General features: G+C 42.5%; 1 protein-coding gene across 1 annotated transcript in view; it reads left to right on the plus strand.

Annotated features, from left to right (window-relative positions):
• Window positions 1-8280: 8280 nt before the first annotated feature.
• Window positions 8281-16871, plus strand: part of LOC149451389 (phospholipid-transporting ATPase IC-like) — a 162168-nt gene continuing 153577 nt past the window's right edge. Inside the window, exon 1 of the mRNA XM_089690727.1 lies at window positions 8281-8382. The gene's annotated coding sequence lies outside the window, so the exon portion shown is untranslated. The remainder of the gene's footprint in view (window positions 8383-16871) is intronic.

Below are 16871 nucleotides of genomic sequence, written 5' to 3' on the forward strand. Positions count from 1 at the left end.
ATGTGCTGTCAATCAAAAGGGAAGCAGACCTGTAGTGGGCTCTGCCCACCCCACTATAAGACTTCTGGAGCCTGTCATTGTGATGGGTGCAGTGGCCGGTGTGGAAGGGCGGGAGAGAGCGCTCTGAAGAAAGAATGTCCAGTGTGGACACTCCTTCCTCATTGCAGACATGGACAAATGTATGTCTATGTGATTTGGGCACAAACATCCTTTATGAATTTCCCCAACAGTGTTTTGAATGTGCTTCACACCTTCACACATGTTTTAACCACTTCCCGACTGCCCTATAGCAGAAATACTGCTACAGGGTGGCATGGGTGTGCAAAATCATATATATATATATACACACACATATATACGTGATTTTACATTTCCGGGTAGGGGGCGTGCGCACGCCCATTTGCGGCCGGGGCTGTCAATCACCGGGTCCTGGCCAGTGATTACTTACACCGGGTCCTGGCCAGCGCCCGGTGATTGCCGAGCATCTCCAACAGAGAGGAGAACTGTTTGTAAACAAAACAGTTCTCCTCCCTCTCAGCTCATGCACACTTCTTTGGATGGCTGTGCACAACACAGCCATGCAAAGCAATGTGTTTAGAGTGAAGTACGCGGACACAGACACAAGTAAAACAGCACACAGCACACAGTTAGCCCTTAGATCCCCCCCTCATGTTAACCCCTTCCTGCCCAGTGCCATTAGTACAATGTCAGTGCTTTTTTTTTTAGCATTGATCATTGTATTGGTGTCACTGGGGGTGTCAATGACACCAAGTCAGTTCCCCCCAGTGTCAGAATGCCCATCGCAGTCCCGCTATAAGTCGCTGATTGCCGCCATTACTAGTAAAAATAATTTAAAAAACAAATCCCAGTATATATACCACCATGTAAATGCTATAACTTTCACATAAACCAATTAATTTACACGTATTTGGATTTTTTTTAGCAAAGACATGTAACAGAATACAGTTTGGTCAAAATATTGTTATTTTTCTGAAAATTGTCGGTCTTTTTTTTCTTATAGTGCAAAAAATAAAAACGCAGAGGCAATCAAATACAGCAGAAAGAAAGCTCAATTCGTGGGAAAAAAAGGACGTACATTTCATTTGCGTGCAGCGTTGCATGAACGCACAATTGTCAGTTAAAGTAATGCAATGCCGTAACGCAAAATATGGCCTGGTCAGGAAGGGGGGTAAATCCTCAGGAGGGGAAGTGGTTAAAAGAAAAGGCACCTAAAACAGTGCTCGCTAGGCCACTACCATATGTTATAGTAACCAATAAATATCTGTAGATGTATTCTCTGCTCTTTTTTTCCTCCGCAATGCTCATGTTTGCGACACCATCTCAAACTTGCATGTACAGCATAAACCTATTGCTTGACCTGATTTCTAATCGTTTTTTACTGTCAGGCCTCATGCACACTGGACGATTTTGCAGCTGCATCTAGGGGTGGCAGGCATTTTTTTTTCCTGCCTCTAAACTCCTCTGCATGTTAGTCTATGTGTCCATGCATACATAGGCTTTTAGCAGCATTTAGTGGAAGGAGCTTTTAGAGGCAGAAACCCTCCCCCCCCCCCACTGCAATTGAGCCTAGGAGCACCAGAATGTTCTAGCCAATGACATTAAAGTGTTACTAAACCCAGGACCCTGCATTCACTATATCTGGTCTCCCACAGTACACACAACATGGAAATGCAATTGTTAGTAAATATAAACTGCTAAATACCTTTTCTCATCAGCAGTTAGAGCAGTCTTGTAACCTCAGCTGAGCACTGGTTAAAGCTTGTAGGAGTTTTCTTTCTGCTCTAGGAGGATGCAGAACCCCTGACCTCTGTATGGACAGTGCTGATTGGCCCTGTTCTGATCACATGAACTCTTCCAAGAAAAAAAAACCTCTCTAGCAATACACACTATACTGAGCATGTGCATGGGGCTATGGGTTCAGTCTGTCTTATCGGGAAATAAGACGTGGGCATTTGAACAAGAGGAAGAGCGGAGAAAACAGGATCAAATGGCCTTTTTACACAATGCAGAGGATTAGCCCCTTAGGTTCCACAGTGAGTATAACAAGTATGCTTTACTGCATATACAGACTGATTTTACTGCTGTGGGTTTAGTAACACTTTAATTAACACCCAACCGCTGTAAACACACCTAAACGCTTGTCTGACAAAAAAATGCAGCCAGTAGGAAAGGCTTCAAGGAGATTTTGCAAAACGTCCTGCGTGCATGAGGCTTTTTAGTTGAAACTTTACATGATATGGTAAATTACCTCATTACACCCTCCCTACACTCCCAGTCCCTGTTGCACCTATCCTTCTTGGATGACTATCTTTCTCTGCCCATGCTAGCAGTTCAGGCAATTGACAATTATTGCCCTACGTTCGTCCGATAAAATATTCCCATCGCACACACTCCTGAAAATGGCTTCTGTGCTGCAACAGCTGCCAACTGGAAACCGGTATCAACACAGTGGCAGGGGCGGACTGACCATTTGGAAACTCGGGCACTGCCGGAGGGCCTGGGGTCAGTAGGGGGCACCATGGGATGCCCCTGGTACCTTTTTCATAGGCTTTCTTGAGTGTGGGCAAGGGCAATAAAATTTCCATATCTGGTACCACTTTCCACAAAACAGCTGTAAAAAAAAACAAAACCTTAAGAAAAATAGGGTTGCATAGACTTTCACCTGCTGACTGCAGGAAGTAATTATGATATTATTATTATTATTATTATACAGGATTTATATAGCGCCAACAGTTTGCTCAGTGCTATACAATATAACGGGAGACAATACAGCAACAATACAGTTCAATACAAGAGGGTTAGGAGGGCCCTGCTCCTTGGAGCTTACAATCTAAGATGGAGGGGCCAGTAGTACAAAAGGTAGTAACTGTGGGGGATGGACTGGTAGGAGGAATAAAATATTCCATTATTAGCTGAGGGCAGGATAGGCTTCTCTGAAGAGATAGGTTTTCAGAGATCGCCTAAAAGTGAGCAGAGTAGGCAATATTCTGATAAATTGGGGTAGAGAGTTCCAGAGGATGGGGGAAGCTCTGGAGAAGTCATGAAGATGAGCATGGGAGGAGGAGACAAGGGAGCAGGAGGTTGTGCGAGGAGCGGAGAGTACGGTTTGGGTGATATTTGGAGACAAGATTGGTGATGTAATTTGGGGCAGAGTTATAAATGGCTTTATATATTATTGTTAATGTTTTGAATTTTATTCGTTGGGCAATGGAAAGCCAGTGGAGGGAATGGCAGAGAGGGGTGGCAGATACAGAACGGTTAGTAAGGTGGATGAGTCTGGTAGCAGCATTCAGGATAGACTGAAGAGGGGATAGCTTGCAATGAGGTAGGCCAATGAGGAGGGAGTTACAATAGTCAAGGCGAGAGATAACAAGGGAGTGAATACGTTTCTTAGTAGTTTCCGAGGTTAAGAATGGGCGTATCTTGGAGATGTTGCGAAGGTGAAGTCTACAAGATTTGAACAGTGATTGGATTTGGGGCTCAAAGGAATATGATATATTCATATGCAGTATTCTATATTTACCCATATATTTTATACTACTGCAAATGTACATAAAATTAAAGCATTTTTTCTGCTTATACTGGCATAGTGAAATTGGGATCTCCAGAAAAGCTTTATGGTCCAAGCGGCAAGCAGGTCTACAAATTTTAACATTTTCCTTGCCAAAAGGTAGTATATGACACAGATAATTAGGTTATAAAGCTGGTCACCTGCATTATTCCATAGTCAGACTGTAAGGAAACTCAAACTTTTCATGCACTGGGATGAGTCATGCAAATATAATAATTTTTGAAGATCACAGTTGAACACTTTACTAGCCATGTAATATGTCACCTTGTAACATACGTCATATAATATAATGTAATATATGCACAGCAAATGTTACTGAATCAAACATTCAGCCAATTCAGCTTTCACATCTTTGCACCCCCAGACCAGGGCAATTTTTAGCTCAAGGGCCTGGTAAACTAAGGGTTATTAGGAGGTTAAATAGAAACACACTTAATTTAAGTTTTCATTTGTCAGGTCGCTTTAACTGACATGTGACATAGACACAGCATGCCTATACTTTTGAACGAATATAAAAGGCACGCAAACTGACCATACCAGCATGAATTGGCATCCTTGCTTAGCATGGCTGGTTTACAGCCTAGAAGAAGGGGAACTGACAGATCAACCAGGTGTTTACGGTAATTATATGGAAAATTACAGTTTTAAGAGACAGATTATTAAAACTAATTTTTTAAAGTGGAGCTTTACCGCCCAAAAGGGGAAGTTCCGCTTTAAAGACTGATCCCCTGCTCCCCATTAAGGATTGGCACCTTTGGGGAGCAGGTACCCGAAATTGAAAGGTACCCACTCCCACTTCTGCTGCTATTGCCTAGGCGATCGGAAGCCATAGTTGTCCTCCTACCCTCCCTCCAGTCTTCTGGGACATGTGACAGGTCCCAGAAGACTACTGGGCCATTCACAAAGCACATGCGCAGTGGGCACCCGACTATGAAGGCACAAGCTGTCACAGCTCGGTGCCCACACTGATGATGCCTGCGTCTGGAACACCAGACGGCAGGTGAAACGGGCTTCGGGGAGGACACCGCTGGATCGTGGGGCGGGTGACTGGCTGTTTTTTAAAAGTCAGCAGCTATAGTTTTTGTAGCTGCTGACTTTTATTTTTTTACAGTGCAACTGGAACTCCGCTTTAAGGTAACAAACACTTTAACCCCTTTATAAACAGACCCTTTTGTTATGACCCAGAAGTTACAAATAAGTATCCTAATGCTGGGTACAGTAGATATCTAGTTAGAAGAAAAGAAAAATGTATATGTCTCCTGCAATGAAAAGAGTGCTTTTTATTGCAGGAAGCTATAGAACAGCAGCTTCAATGAATGGAGCCAGTGCTGGGCCAAGATCATCTAGTACCCTAGGTGAAGATGCTAAAGCCCCCCCCCCCCCCCCATGAGCTTTAAATAGTCATGGCCAAAAATATAGGCACCCCTGGATTTCTTTCAGATAATGCACCTCTTCGCCCAGAGAATTGTGACAATTACAAATGTTTAGGCATTCTCATTTTCTCATTTTATTTATTTTGTTTGTTTTGCTATGACACAAAAAGTGGAGAAACAAAAAGCCAAATCTGACTCATTCCACCCAAAACTCCAAAAATGGACTGGGCAAAATTATTGGCACCCTCAATTTAATATTTGGCAGCACATCCCTAGGAAAAAATAACTGAAATCAATCGCTTCCTATAACCAGCAATGAGTTTCTTACACCTCTACTGGAATTTTGGACCACTCTTCTTTCGCCAACTGCTCCAGGTCTTTCAGATTGGAAGGGTTCCTTTTCCCAACTGCTGTTTTGAGAACTCTCCACAGGTGCTCTATGGGATTGAGATCTGGACTCGTTTCTGGCCAGTTCAGTACTCTCCAGCGCTTTGTCTGAAATCATTTCTGGGTTCTTTTTGATGTGTGCTTTGGGTCATTGTCCTGCTGTAAGACTCATGACCTCTGATGGAGACCAAACTTTCTGACACTGGGCTCTACATTGCACCCCAGAATTCTTGAATAGCCTTCAGATTTCATAATGCCATGTACACTGTCAAGACATCCAGTGCCTGAAGCAGCAAAGCAACCCCAAAACATCAGTGAACCTTCACCATGTTTGACTTTAGAGACTGTATTATATTCTTTAAAGGCTTTATTGCTTTTTCTGAAAACAGTAGAATGATGGGCTTTACCAAAAAGCTGTAATTTTGTTTTGTCTGTCCACAGCACATTCTCCCAAAAAGATTTTTACTTCTTCAAGTAGGTTTTGGCAAAATCCAATCTGGCTTTTTTATGTTTCTGTGTCAGCAGTGGGGTCATCTTTGGTCTCCACCCATAGTGTCCCTTTTCATTTAGATGGTGACGTATAGTGCGAGCTGACACAGTTGTACCCTGTGCCTTCTTTAGCCACCATTCGACAAATCCTTCGTTGCATTTTTTGATCAATTTTTCTCTTTCGTTCACATCCAGGGAGATTAGCTACAGTGCATTGGGCTTTGAACTTCTTGACAATGTCCCACACAGTGGACACAGGAACATTAAGATCTCTGGAGATGGACTTGTAACCATGAGAATGTCCATGCTTTTCCACAATTTTTGTTCTCAAATCCTCAGACAATTCTTTGCCCTGCTTTCTCTTCTCCATGCTCCATGAGGCACAAAGAGATGCACAACAGAAAGGTTGGATCAATTTTTCACCATTTTAACTGGTTGCCGGAGTGATTTCTACATTGTCATCATCTGTTAATTTATACAGGTGAGTTTAATTACAAATTACAGGAGCATCGCAAACTTGGAATGCAATTATCTGTTACAATTTTGAGAAGGTGCCAATAATTTTGTCCAGTCCATTTTTGGAGTTTTGCATGGAATGTGTCAGATTTGGCTTTTTGTTTCTACACTTTTGTGTCATACCAATACAAACAAAAAAAACATGAGAATGCCTAAACATTTGTAATTGCAACTATTTTTTGGGAGACGTGGTGCATTTTCTGACAGAAATGCTAGGGTGCCAATATTTTTGGCCATGACTGTATGTCAACAAAAATTCCCTCCCCCTCCCAAAAAAATGTGAACACAAATGTGCACACTTAGAGCTGATTCACACAGGTACGTTGCGGATTGAAGTTCAGGCTTCACAGGTAATTGATACAGTAGTTGATCAGCGGTTCATGTAAGGTTTACATTAGGTTCAGGACAGGATTAGGTCAGGATTTTATCCTGTTCACACATATGCGGTTTAGAAACGGTTCCCTTAGAAGTCAATAGCCTGTAATCTGCACATGAACTAGACCGCACTGCTGAGAAATCGTACAGAACTCTTTTTCAAACTGCACTGAATCTGTACTGCCGGTGCACAGGACATATGTGAAAAGGCACCATAGAAAGCAATGTTATTTCAAATGTCATGCGGATTAGATGCGGTTCAAACCGCAACCACTCTGCATATATGTGAACCAGCACTTGCCCCCTAAGCATAAATTCACTTTGCAAGCCAAGATTCTCCCCTAACAAAAATTCCCCCTCTTTCAGTACAAATCCCCCCTCCCCCAGCTGAAATCCCCAACCTAGCACAAAATGTTGCCCCCCATTCCCCTCTAAGCATAAACCCCGCCCCCCCCCCCACACACACACACACAATTTCCCCTATCCCAGCACAAATCTCCCCAAATACTGCCTGCTAGCACAAAGTTTCCCTCCCAAATCCCTCCTCATAGCACAAATCCCGCCCCTCCTAGCACCCCCCTCCCCAAAATCACCCCAGCACAAATCCACTGCCCCCCCACCACCACCATTGTTGCCTCCTAAAACAACTCTTACACAACTAATAAAATTCCTCCTCCCAGCACAAATCCTCTCTTCCTCAATCCCCCTCCTTGCACATATTTCTCCCCCAAACCCCCCTCCTAGCATTATTCTTCTTCTCCTCCCCCCTCCTAGCTCAAATACTTTCCTACTCAGCACAAGTGTTTGTTGTTCTCCCCCCCACCCCCAGTTATGTCTCCAACCCTCCAACCACCCTAGGAGCAGCCTAGTAGAAGCTGGCAGTTTTCACAGGCAGATGGCAGGGACAGATGTCCCTTGCTGCAGGAGTATGGGATTGCAGCTTTGAGGCCCCGCACTTGGGATGCCATTGCCTGTCAAATCACCACTTTGCAGTGTTTGCTTACCTTCCTCCTACCCACATTCTTTGCTGGGAAGAGTTAGGGGGTGGGTAAACTAACATTACACAGTAGTGATCCTGCAGACTCGATCCAGGAGAGTTGCAGTGCCAGGACAGAGGAGCAGGCACTCCTTATCTGGGCCCTGAATGGAGAAGAGGGAGGAAAGAGCAGGCATAGTTGGCACTTTTTGACAGGTTCAACGGCTTGTATTAACCTCCATCTGGGGGCAGAGGATTGAAGATTTCAACAAACATAACAGCCACCAGCACAAAGGACACTTTTCATTCATTTTAAGTACCATGGTACTGATATCAAAAATATATTTCACTAAACTTCAGTTTTAATAGCTTGTTAAAGGATAACAACCTAAAAGATGTTACTAGCTCATTCACTAATGTAGCTTTGTGAGAGAAGGAATTTGGATTGAGTTGTCCAGCAAGTCAGCATTTACATAAATAAGAAGCAACAATGGTTCTTTTGTTTTGGCCCAACAATTACTTCACCCTGCATATAAAAGAAGCATTGCAATAGAGAGAACAGGCTTATGTAACCTAGCGCAAAGAAGGCAAGAGCTGGAAGAGTTTTCTCTCTGAGTAGGCAAGCAAAGCAAGTGAATTGAGTGACAGGTTTACAACACAGCACAGTTGTACAGGTAAAGCCCTTCTGTTGTTATCATTGACCCCAGTATGTTCATATCAATGCTTCCTGAGATTCCTTTTTATAAGTTATAAGGTGATTGGTCCAAAAAAATGTGATCTGTACAATGTAAAGATATGCTGTTTGATCCAGCAGGGTGCCTTTTTTGTTATGCCCAGTTACTGCTTTGTTCCTTGTCACTTTCAGTTCCTGTTCCCCTATCTGGTCCAGTGCCTCAATCTAATCCTTCTATCTACATTGTTTTGTTTTTTTTACTATGGTCCCTACTAGTTTTTATAGTCAGTTCAGTTCTGTGTCCTCTCCTTTTTCCTCTGAGAGGCTTGTGCTTTATTTTTCCCTTCCCAGATGCTGGCCCCTGTACTTTCCAGGGTAAAGGAGAGGGTATGTTGCTCCTCAAGTCCCATACAAAAATTGATATTGGCTGGTGTTTCAATCCTCAAAATGGACCTTTCATGTTTCACTAAAAATACAGCAGCATACAGCTATGCAAGATGATCAAGGGTGAGCTCAGGCAAGACACTGTCACTGCCGACTGCCAATCATAAGCAGCCAAAGCATTCCCTGGCCCACAGCCATGCTTATGCATTCCCCTTGTAAACGTGGTGCTGGGCAAGATGCCTCGGTCACTTATTATCAGTGGCCTGCAATAACAGTTGCCTGGCAGCATAGCTCAGGAGGGTTTGGACTAGTATCCGAACACACCTGAGCTCATCCCCTTACATTTCATTTTTACATAGTTATATAGTTAGTCTGGCTGAAAAAAGACAAAAGTCCATCCAGTTCAAACATTAAAAAAAAAAGATATAATCCTACAAATAACCCACAGTTGATCCAGAGAAAGGCAAAAAAAACAGGCAAAGCATGAACCAATTTGCTCCTGCAGGGGAAAAAATGTCTTCCTGTTCCCCCTGAGAGGCAATCAGATATTCCCTGGATCAACTTTACCTATAAATGTTAGTATCCAGTTATTTTCTGTGTATCTAAGAAAGAGTCCAGGACTTTTTTAAAGCAATCCAGAACCAACTCCACATTGGGAGTCTATTCCACATTCCGTGTTTGGAGATTAAATCTCTTCCTCCAGGCGTAAAGAGTGCCCCATGGTCCTCTGTGATGACCTCAGGGTGAATAACTCTACACCAAGTTCACTATATGAACCACTGATGTATTTATACATGTTGATCATATCCCCCCTTAATCACCTTTTCTCAAAAGAGAATAAATTCAGTTCCTCTAATCTTTCCTCATAGCTGAGCTCCTCCATGCCTCCTATCAGTTTGGTTGCCCTTCTCTGTACTTTCTCCAGTTCCCCAATGTTCTTTTTGTGAATTGGTGCCCAAAATTGAACTGCATATTCCAGATGAGACGTTAGTAATGATTTGTACAGGGGTAAAATGATCTCTCTCTCTCTGGAGTCTATACCTCTTTTAATACAAGAGAGGATTTTGCTCGCTTTAGAAGCTGCAGCTTGGCATTGCATGCCTTTAAGCTTGTGATTTACCAGGATTTTGCTCGCTTAAAAAAAACACAGCTTTAAACTGTGATCTACCAGAACCCCCAGATCCTTCTCCACCATTGATTCCCCCAGTTGTACCCCCCCTAGTATGTATGTTGCATGCATATTCTTAGCCCCCAAGTGCATAACCTTAAATTTATCAACATTAAACCTCATTTGCCACATAGCTGCCCAATTAAACAGTGCATTAAGGTCGGCTCGTCATCCTGTAAGGACGTTATTCCACTGCACAGCTTGGTGTCATCTGCAAAGACTGAAATGGTATTTATAATCCCAGACCCCAGATCATTATAAATATATTAAAAAGTAAGGGTCTCAACACTGAACCTTGGAGTACACCACTGACAACCCTAGACCATTCAGAGTGTGAATCATTACTCTCTGAATTGTTAAACAAACTTTTTTTGCATTTACTTATGATTACTGTTTTTCCACTTCCTGATTGAATGAGGCACTGGTGATGTAGTCTTGACCTCACAGATAAATCTTTGGAATTTCCTGTAATATGTTGCAGGAGGTAGACCCAGTATTCTAGGCAGAGTTCCAGGAAGTAAAGGAAGATGGATTCATCTGCCTTTAGTAAAAACGGCAACTATGAGAAGAATGGGGAGGAAAAGAAACAGAAAGCATTAATAGAGACGGTGCTTCTGTTGCAAAGTCTGCTTCAAAGACCAAAAAATAGGTAAAAACAGTAACTTGCAACATGAAACAAGTGAATGTTTTGTGTGCCAGAAACAAGACCATTTAAAAGCAGATTGCGGAATCTGGGAAGCTAGAATGCTAAAAAAAAAACTAAACTACAAAAGGCCAAAAGTGTGCAGGAAGAAACTGATCTTTCTTCAGATAATGAATTTGTTTTTGAATCCAAAAGTTTCACCTCATTTTTGCAGGCATGGTTGTTGATTCAGGAGCTATAAGTCACATGACAAATGACATAAATTTCTTTATTCACATTTACCAGAGTAAAACAGAAAACAAATCACCACAACTAATGGGTAAATAATGCAATCAGAAGGAATAAGAAATGGTTTTCTTTACTGTCCTATTTTCCAGAGTCTCACCAGAAAGCTATATGTGAAAAATGTCCTGGATGTCCCTACTGAAATTAATTTTTTGTCCGTCAAGAAGCTCATCAAACAAAGCAATGTAGTGACCTTCCAAGATGACAGTTGTGCCATCACAAAAGGGAATATCTTACCTGTAAATGCTAAAATTACAGATAAACTGTATCAGCTGAACTGCAATGAGGTGGTTAATACTGCCAAGGAGGAAAAACATTCAAACTGCATTCGCACATGACACAGATGACTTGGGCACAGAAGTTTTTACATAATGAAGAAAATTAATGGAGAATGACTATGCAAGTGAAATAAAAATTAGTCTATGTGATCAAACAATGAAATGCACCAACTGTATAAAAGGAAAAATTACAAGAAAAGCCTTTCCAAAGCACAATACAAAACCTCTGGACCTAATTCATTCAGATCTTTGTGGTCTAATGGAAAAATTTAATCCAGGAAAGAAGGTGTTTTCTCACTTTTATAGATGAATACTCCAAGTATACTTCACTATATGTTACACAATAAAAGTGAAGCACCAGAGAAACTTGAAAAGTATTTGGCTCAAGTAAGCAAAAAATTTGGCAAAATGTGTAATGCCCACAGACAATGGCACTAAATATACAGATGATAACACACAGGCGATTCTCAGAAAGCATAACATAATATTTCAAACTACTGTGGCATACAACCCAGAACAAAACGGGGTTGCAGAAAGATTGAACCGTACGCTATGTGAGAGTGGAAGAACCATGCTGTTTGATGCAGATAAGCCAACCTGGCAATTATGACAGCATGCTATCTCCAAAATCGACTACCAGGAAAATCAGCTGGGAATACTCCATATGAACTGTGGAATGGAAAGGTCCCAAATTTGAACCATCTAAAACTGTTGGAAGCAAAGCCTATGTGCACATTCCAAAAGAAAAACATACAAATTGGGATGCTCATGCAAAGGAAGGTGTACTTGTGGGGTACAGTGAATCTCAAAAGGGATACAGAGTTCTACACCAAGACACAAACAAGGTAACCATCAGTAGAAGTAAAACTGTCGATGAAACTACAGTGTTTTCAAAATTTCATGAATGAACACAATGCTTCAAACTGAGGGAAATTCCACATCAGTGCTACAAGAAAATAAGCAACAAAGTGACACAGAAATAGAAATTAACACAGATAATCCAAACACTGTAAAAGAAGAAACCAGGCCACAAGAAGCTTCAATCAGGAAATCCATCAGAAGCAAAAAGACATCTCAGCCAAATGTGTGCCATACGTTGCTCACGTAGTATTAAAACCAGAGCCAGATTCATGGGATGAGATGCAAAGACTTCCAACCCATGGGAAATAAAAGTGGATCAAAGCTGCTGATGAAGAGATGACATCTCTTTGTGAACTGCAGACATGGACACTTACAGAGTTTATTGAACAGAGATCCAAAATGGGACTAATAGTAGTTGTTGAGTAGGGGTGTTGGAATACAATGTATGTTGTGTAACAGCAACATCAGCATTCAGTAAAGATATATTCTTCAACCAGTAGATGGTAGTGTTTATATGTTTGTAGCTGCATCTATGGTAAACTCTATTTTTTTTTCTCTGAATAAAGTTCCTGTTTGAAGTGAAGAAGCAGAAAAGCAGTGAGTACACAGCATATTTATGATGTACAGGCAAATGCCCCCTTGTACAGGAAGCCTTAGAAATGTTTAGTACAAACACTTACTTATACTATGTCTTGGAAATTCGCCTTTAACGAATTTCTCCTTACCGTGAGTACTCGCAGTTGGATGCGCAGCAATCCCCCATAAAGCTGTGCGAACTTCGCTTACCGTGACTGCAGCTAAACTCCACGATTCCTGCACCTCCAACTGTGTTAGCTATCTCGAGATGTCGGGAAATGGAGCTCTAGGTACCCAGGAATGATCACACGACACTCTCAGGTTGCTGTTGGAATTCACATAGAGACGGATCCAACCCCAGCCTCCGATTTTTATTACAAACACACACACGCCCCCCACATGAGTCAGGTCAATCCCCTCCCACAGAACAATGCATGGGGAGTGCCTATACACAGGATGTACATTCCGATTGGAGCGTAGCCTTTCCTCTTATCTATCACCAGTCCTCCCCTCCCTCCATGAGCTCTCTGAGGAGAGCAAACTTCCCATTCTTATTAGTTCCTAGTGGTATATAAATTCTCTGTACAAGCATCCCCTAGATTAAACAGTGCCAGTCTGTATCTGAATGGGCCCGATACGATCTTTATTAAAACACATCCATCCAGATACAGTTTCAGGTCGGTAATGGCTTGTAAGATGAGCCTACACACGGAGTTCGAACTGCTTGGCGCCTTGCGGTACGAAGTCCATGTGGTACTATGCTGCTGATATGTGGATACAGGCCCGCGGCCTACCGCCGGCGGCATTCGCATCGAATGCCGTGGTGGTATACACGCCGGTCTATAAGCGCAGATCTGCCATCTCATCCGTTACCGAGCTGAGTACTGTAATACATACATTGTAAATGCGCATGGCCCAATTGCAGCCTTCAGAGCTTTAATTAAGCCACACGAGAGACATATGAATAACACTAATATATGACACATTTAAAGTTCAACCTGTAAATACAAAATTTCCATGACAACTATAAATAATTGCAGGGTTTTTGTTCTTTGTGTTAGAATTTAAATATATAAATACGCTGCCTACTTCTGGTGCTTGGGATGTCCTGGAAATGCATAGAGCCACCTATAGACATGAGTGGCTGAAAGTGACTGTTCACAGCTATGTGCGTCTAATAGCACAAAAGTAGCACAATGTACTGTATAGTACTGAAAATGTATGTTAAAGCTTTCTAACAGTCTGATCAATATAGTCCCAAACAGTTCAAAATGACTTTGATCTTTAGATAGAGTCCAACTGTACAATGGTTTCGGTGATACTGAATTTCATGTACTCTATACATCAACTCTATTGTGCCTGGTATAGTACTCCATATATACATGTATTATTACAAATTGCGCAAGATTAAGGCACCTGAATTCTTTAGAGATTGCGTATATTCATTTTCTGTTTATTCTCTCAACATAGTTCACTGGTTATGTTAGTGTTTATTTGAGCTTTTCTTTAATCCTTTTCTACTGATATTACTTTACTATAATTTAGTGCTTAGTTTTATCTAGTTAGAGATCAACTTACGGTACATGGTATTATGCGCAGTCCAGTATAAAGACATGAAAATAGATCTTAGAGTAACATATCTGCCCAAAATTAACAATAGCTAGCTCAAGAGAGTTGCTTTTCTTCCAAGAATTTTCTAAATAGTGTTGTGATATTGTTTTGTAACTATCTATAGCTATGTATGCTTGGTGAGCTATTATTTTTCTACCTTGTTCATTACCTGACTTTAAAGGAAAACTAGAAACAGTTTTTGCTGAAAGAGAGGTGCGTATCCAAACCAAATGGCATTGCTTATGTGTTATCATTACCTTGTTGTCATTCATATAGCCATTCATTTTCCATTGAATTGCATTTGTAGATTTATAAAAGGCAAAAAAGAGCTATAAAAACAAGATCGACGCAATTCGTAGGGACATCGTCACTGCTCAGACTTCCACCCCACCTAGCATCCCTCACACTAAAACCCCCTCAACACTCCACTCCCTCAACCTTGCCACTGCCCAGACTTTCACCCCACCTAGCTTTTCTCACCCTAAAGCCCCCTCAACACTCCACTCCTTCGACTTCGCTACCACTGAAGAGGTTACTAAGGTCTTCTCTGAAGCCCGCCTCACCACCTGTCCCCTTGACTGCATCCCCTCACAACTCCTACGATCACACTCTTCCTCCATCCTACACTCCCTCACACACATCTTTAATCTTTCCCTCTCTACTGGCACATTCCCCTCCCCTCTAAAGCACGCGCACATCACTCCCGTACTTAAAAAACCCTCCCTGGATCCCACCGACCTGAACAACCTTAGACCCATCTCCCTGCTACCATTTACATCCAAACTCCTAGAGCGCTTAGTCTATCATCGCCTGAGTTCCCACCTCACCGACAACAACCTCCTTGATCCCCTACAGTCTGGCTTCCGCCCCCTACACTCCACCAAAACTGCCCTACTCAAACTCACCAATGACTTGCTAACCGCCAAAGCTAATGGCCATTATTCAGTGCTCCAACTCCTCGACCTCTCTGCGGCTTTCGACACGGTTGACCACCCCCTCCTCCTCAAAAAACTCCACTCTCTTGGCCTCAGAGACTCTGCTCTCTCCTGGCTCTCTTCCTATCTATCACAGCGCTCCTTCAGTGTTACCTATAACGCTGCCACCTCCCCCTCACTCCCCCTCTCTGTTGGGGTCCCTCAAGGTTCTGTCCTCGGGCTCCTTCTCTTCTCCATCTACACCTCCTCCCTTGGCCAACTGATACACTCTCACGGCTTCAACTACCATCTCTATGCCGACGACACGCAAATCTATCTCTCTACCCCTCACCTCACCCCTTCAGTCTCTGCCACCCCTCTCTGGCAAACCCTCCACTGGCTTCTGATTGCCCAACGGATAAAATTTAAAATACTAACATTAACGTATAAAGCTGTTCATAATACTACCCCAAACTACATCACCGATCTGGTATCTAAATACCACCCAAAATGTACTCTCCACTCCTCACAAGACCTCCTACTCTCTAGTTCCCTGGTCTCCTCCTCTCATGCCTGTCTCCAGGACTTCTCCAGGGCTTCCCCCATCCTCTGGAACTCCCTACCCCAATCCATCAGACTATCACCTACTCTCCTCACCTTTAGGTGCACTCTGAAAACCTACAGTTGCAAGAAAAAGTATGTGAACCCCTTGGGATTACGTGGAGTTTTGCATGAATTGGGCATAAAATGTGCTGTGAACATCATCTAAGTCACAATAGTCACAACAGTCTGATGAACATAATACTACACAAACTACACAATACTACACAAACATTAGATGTTGCCATGGTTTAATTGCACATAACATGTAAACATTCACAGTGCAGGGAGGAAAAAGTATGTGAACCTTTGGACTTAATAACTGGTTGACCCTCCTTTGGCAGCAATAACCTCAACCAAATGTTTCCTGTAGTTGCAGATCAGACCTGCACAACGATCTGGAGTAATTTTGGACTACTCCTCTTCACAAAACTGTTTCAGTGTAGCAATATTCTTGGGATGTCTGGTGTGAATCGCTCTCTTAAGGTCATGCCACAGCATTTCAATCGGGTTGAGGTCAGGACTCTGACTGGGCCACTCCAGAAGGCGTATTCTGTGCTGTTGCAGCCATTGTTTTGTTGAATTACTTGTATGCTTTGGGTCATTGTCCTGTTGCATCACCCATCCTCTGCGGAGCTTCAGTTGGCGGACAGATGGTCGTACGTTTTCCTGCAAAATGTCTTGATAAACTCTGGAATTCATTTTCCCATCAATGACAACAATCCGTCCAGGCCCTGAGGCAGCAAAGCAACCCCAAACCATGATGCTCCCTCCGCCATGTTTTACAGTGTGGATGAGGTTTTGATGTTGGTATGCTGTGCCTTTTTTTCTCCACACATAGTGTTGTGTGTTCTTCCCAAACAACTCAATCTTGGTTTCATCTGTCCACAGTATATTTTGCCAGTAGTGCTGTGGAACATCCAGGTACTCTTTTGCAAACTTCAAACGTGTTGCAATATTCTTTTTGGACAGCAATGGCTTCCTCCGTGGTGTCCTCCCATGTACTCCATTATTTTTTAATGTTTTCCTTATTGTAGATGTGTCAACAAAAATGTTAGCATGTGCCAGAGATTTCTGTAGGTCTTTAGCTGACACTCTGGGATTCTTCTTTACCTCATGCAGCATTCTGCACTGTGCTCTTGCAGTCATTTTTGCAGGACGACCATGCCT

The sequence above is a fragment of the Staurois parvus genome, unplaced genomic scaffold (assembly GCF_062004578.1).
Source record: "Staurois parvus isolate SC_StPar_1 unplaced genomic scaffold, SC_StPar_1.0 ptg000541l, whole genome shotgun sequence".
Lineage (NCBI taxonomy): Eukaryota > Metazoa > Chordata > Amphibia > Anura > Ranidae > Staurois > Staurois parvus.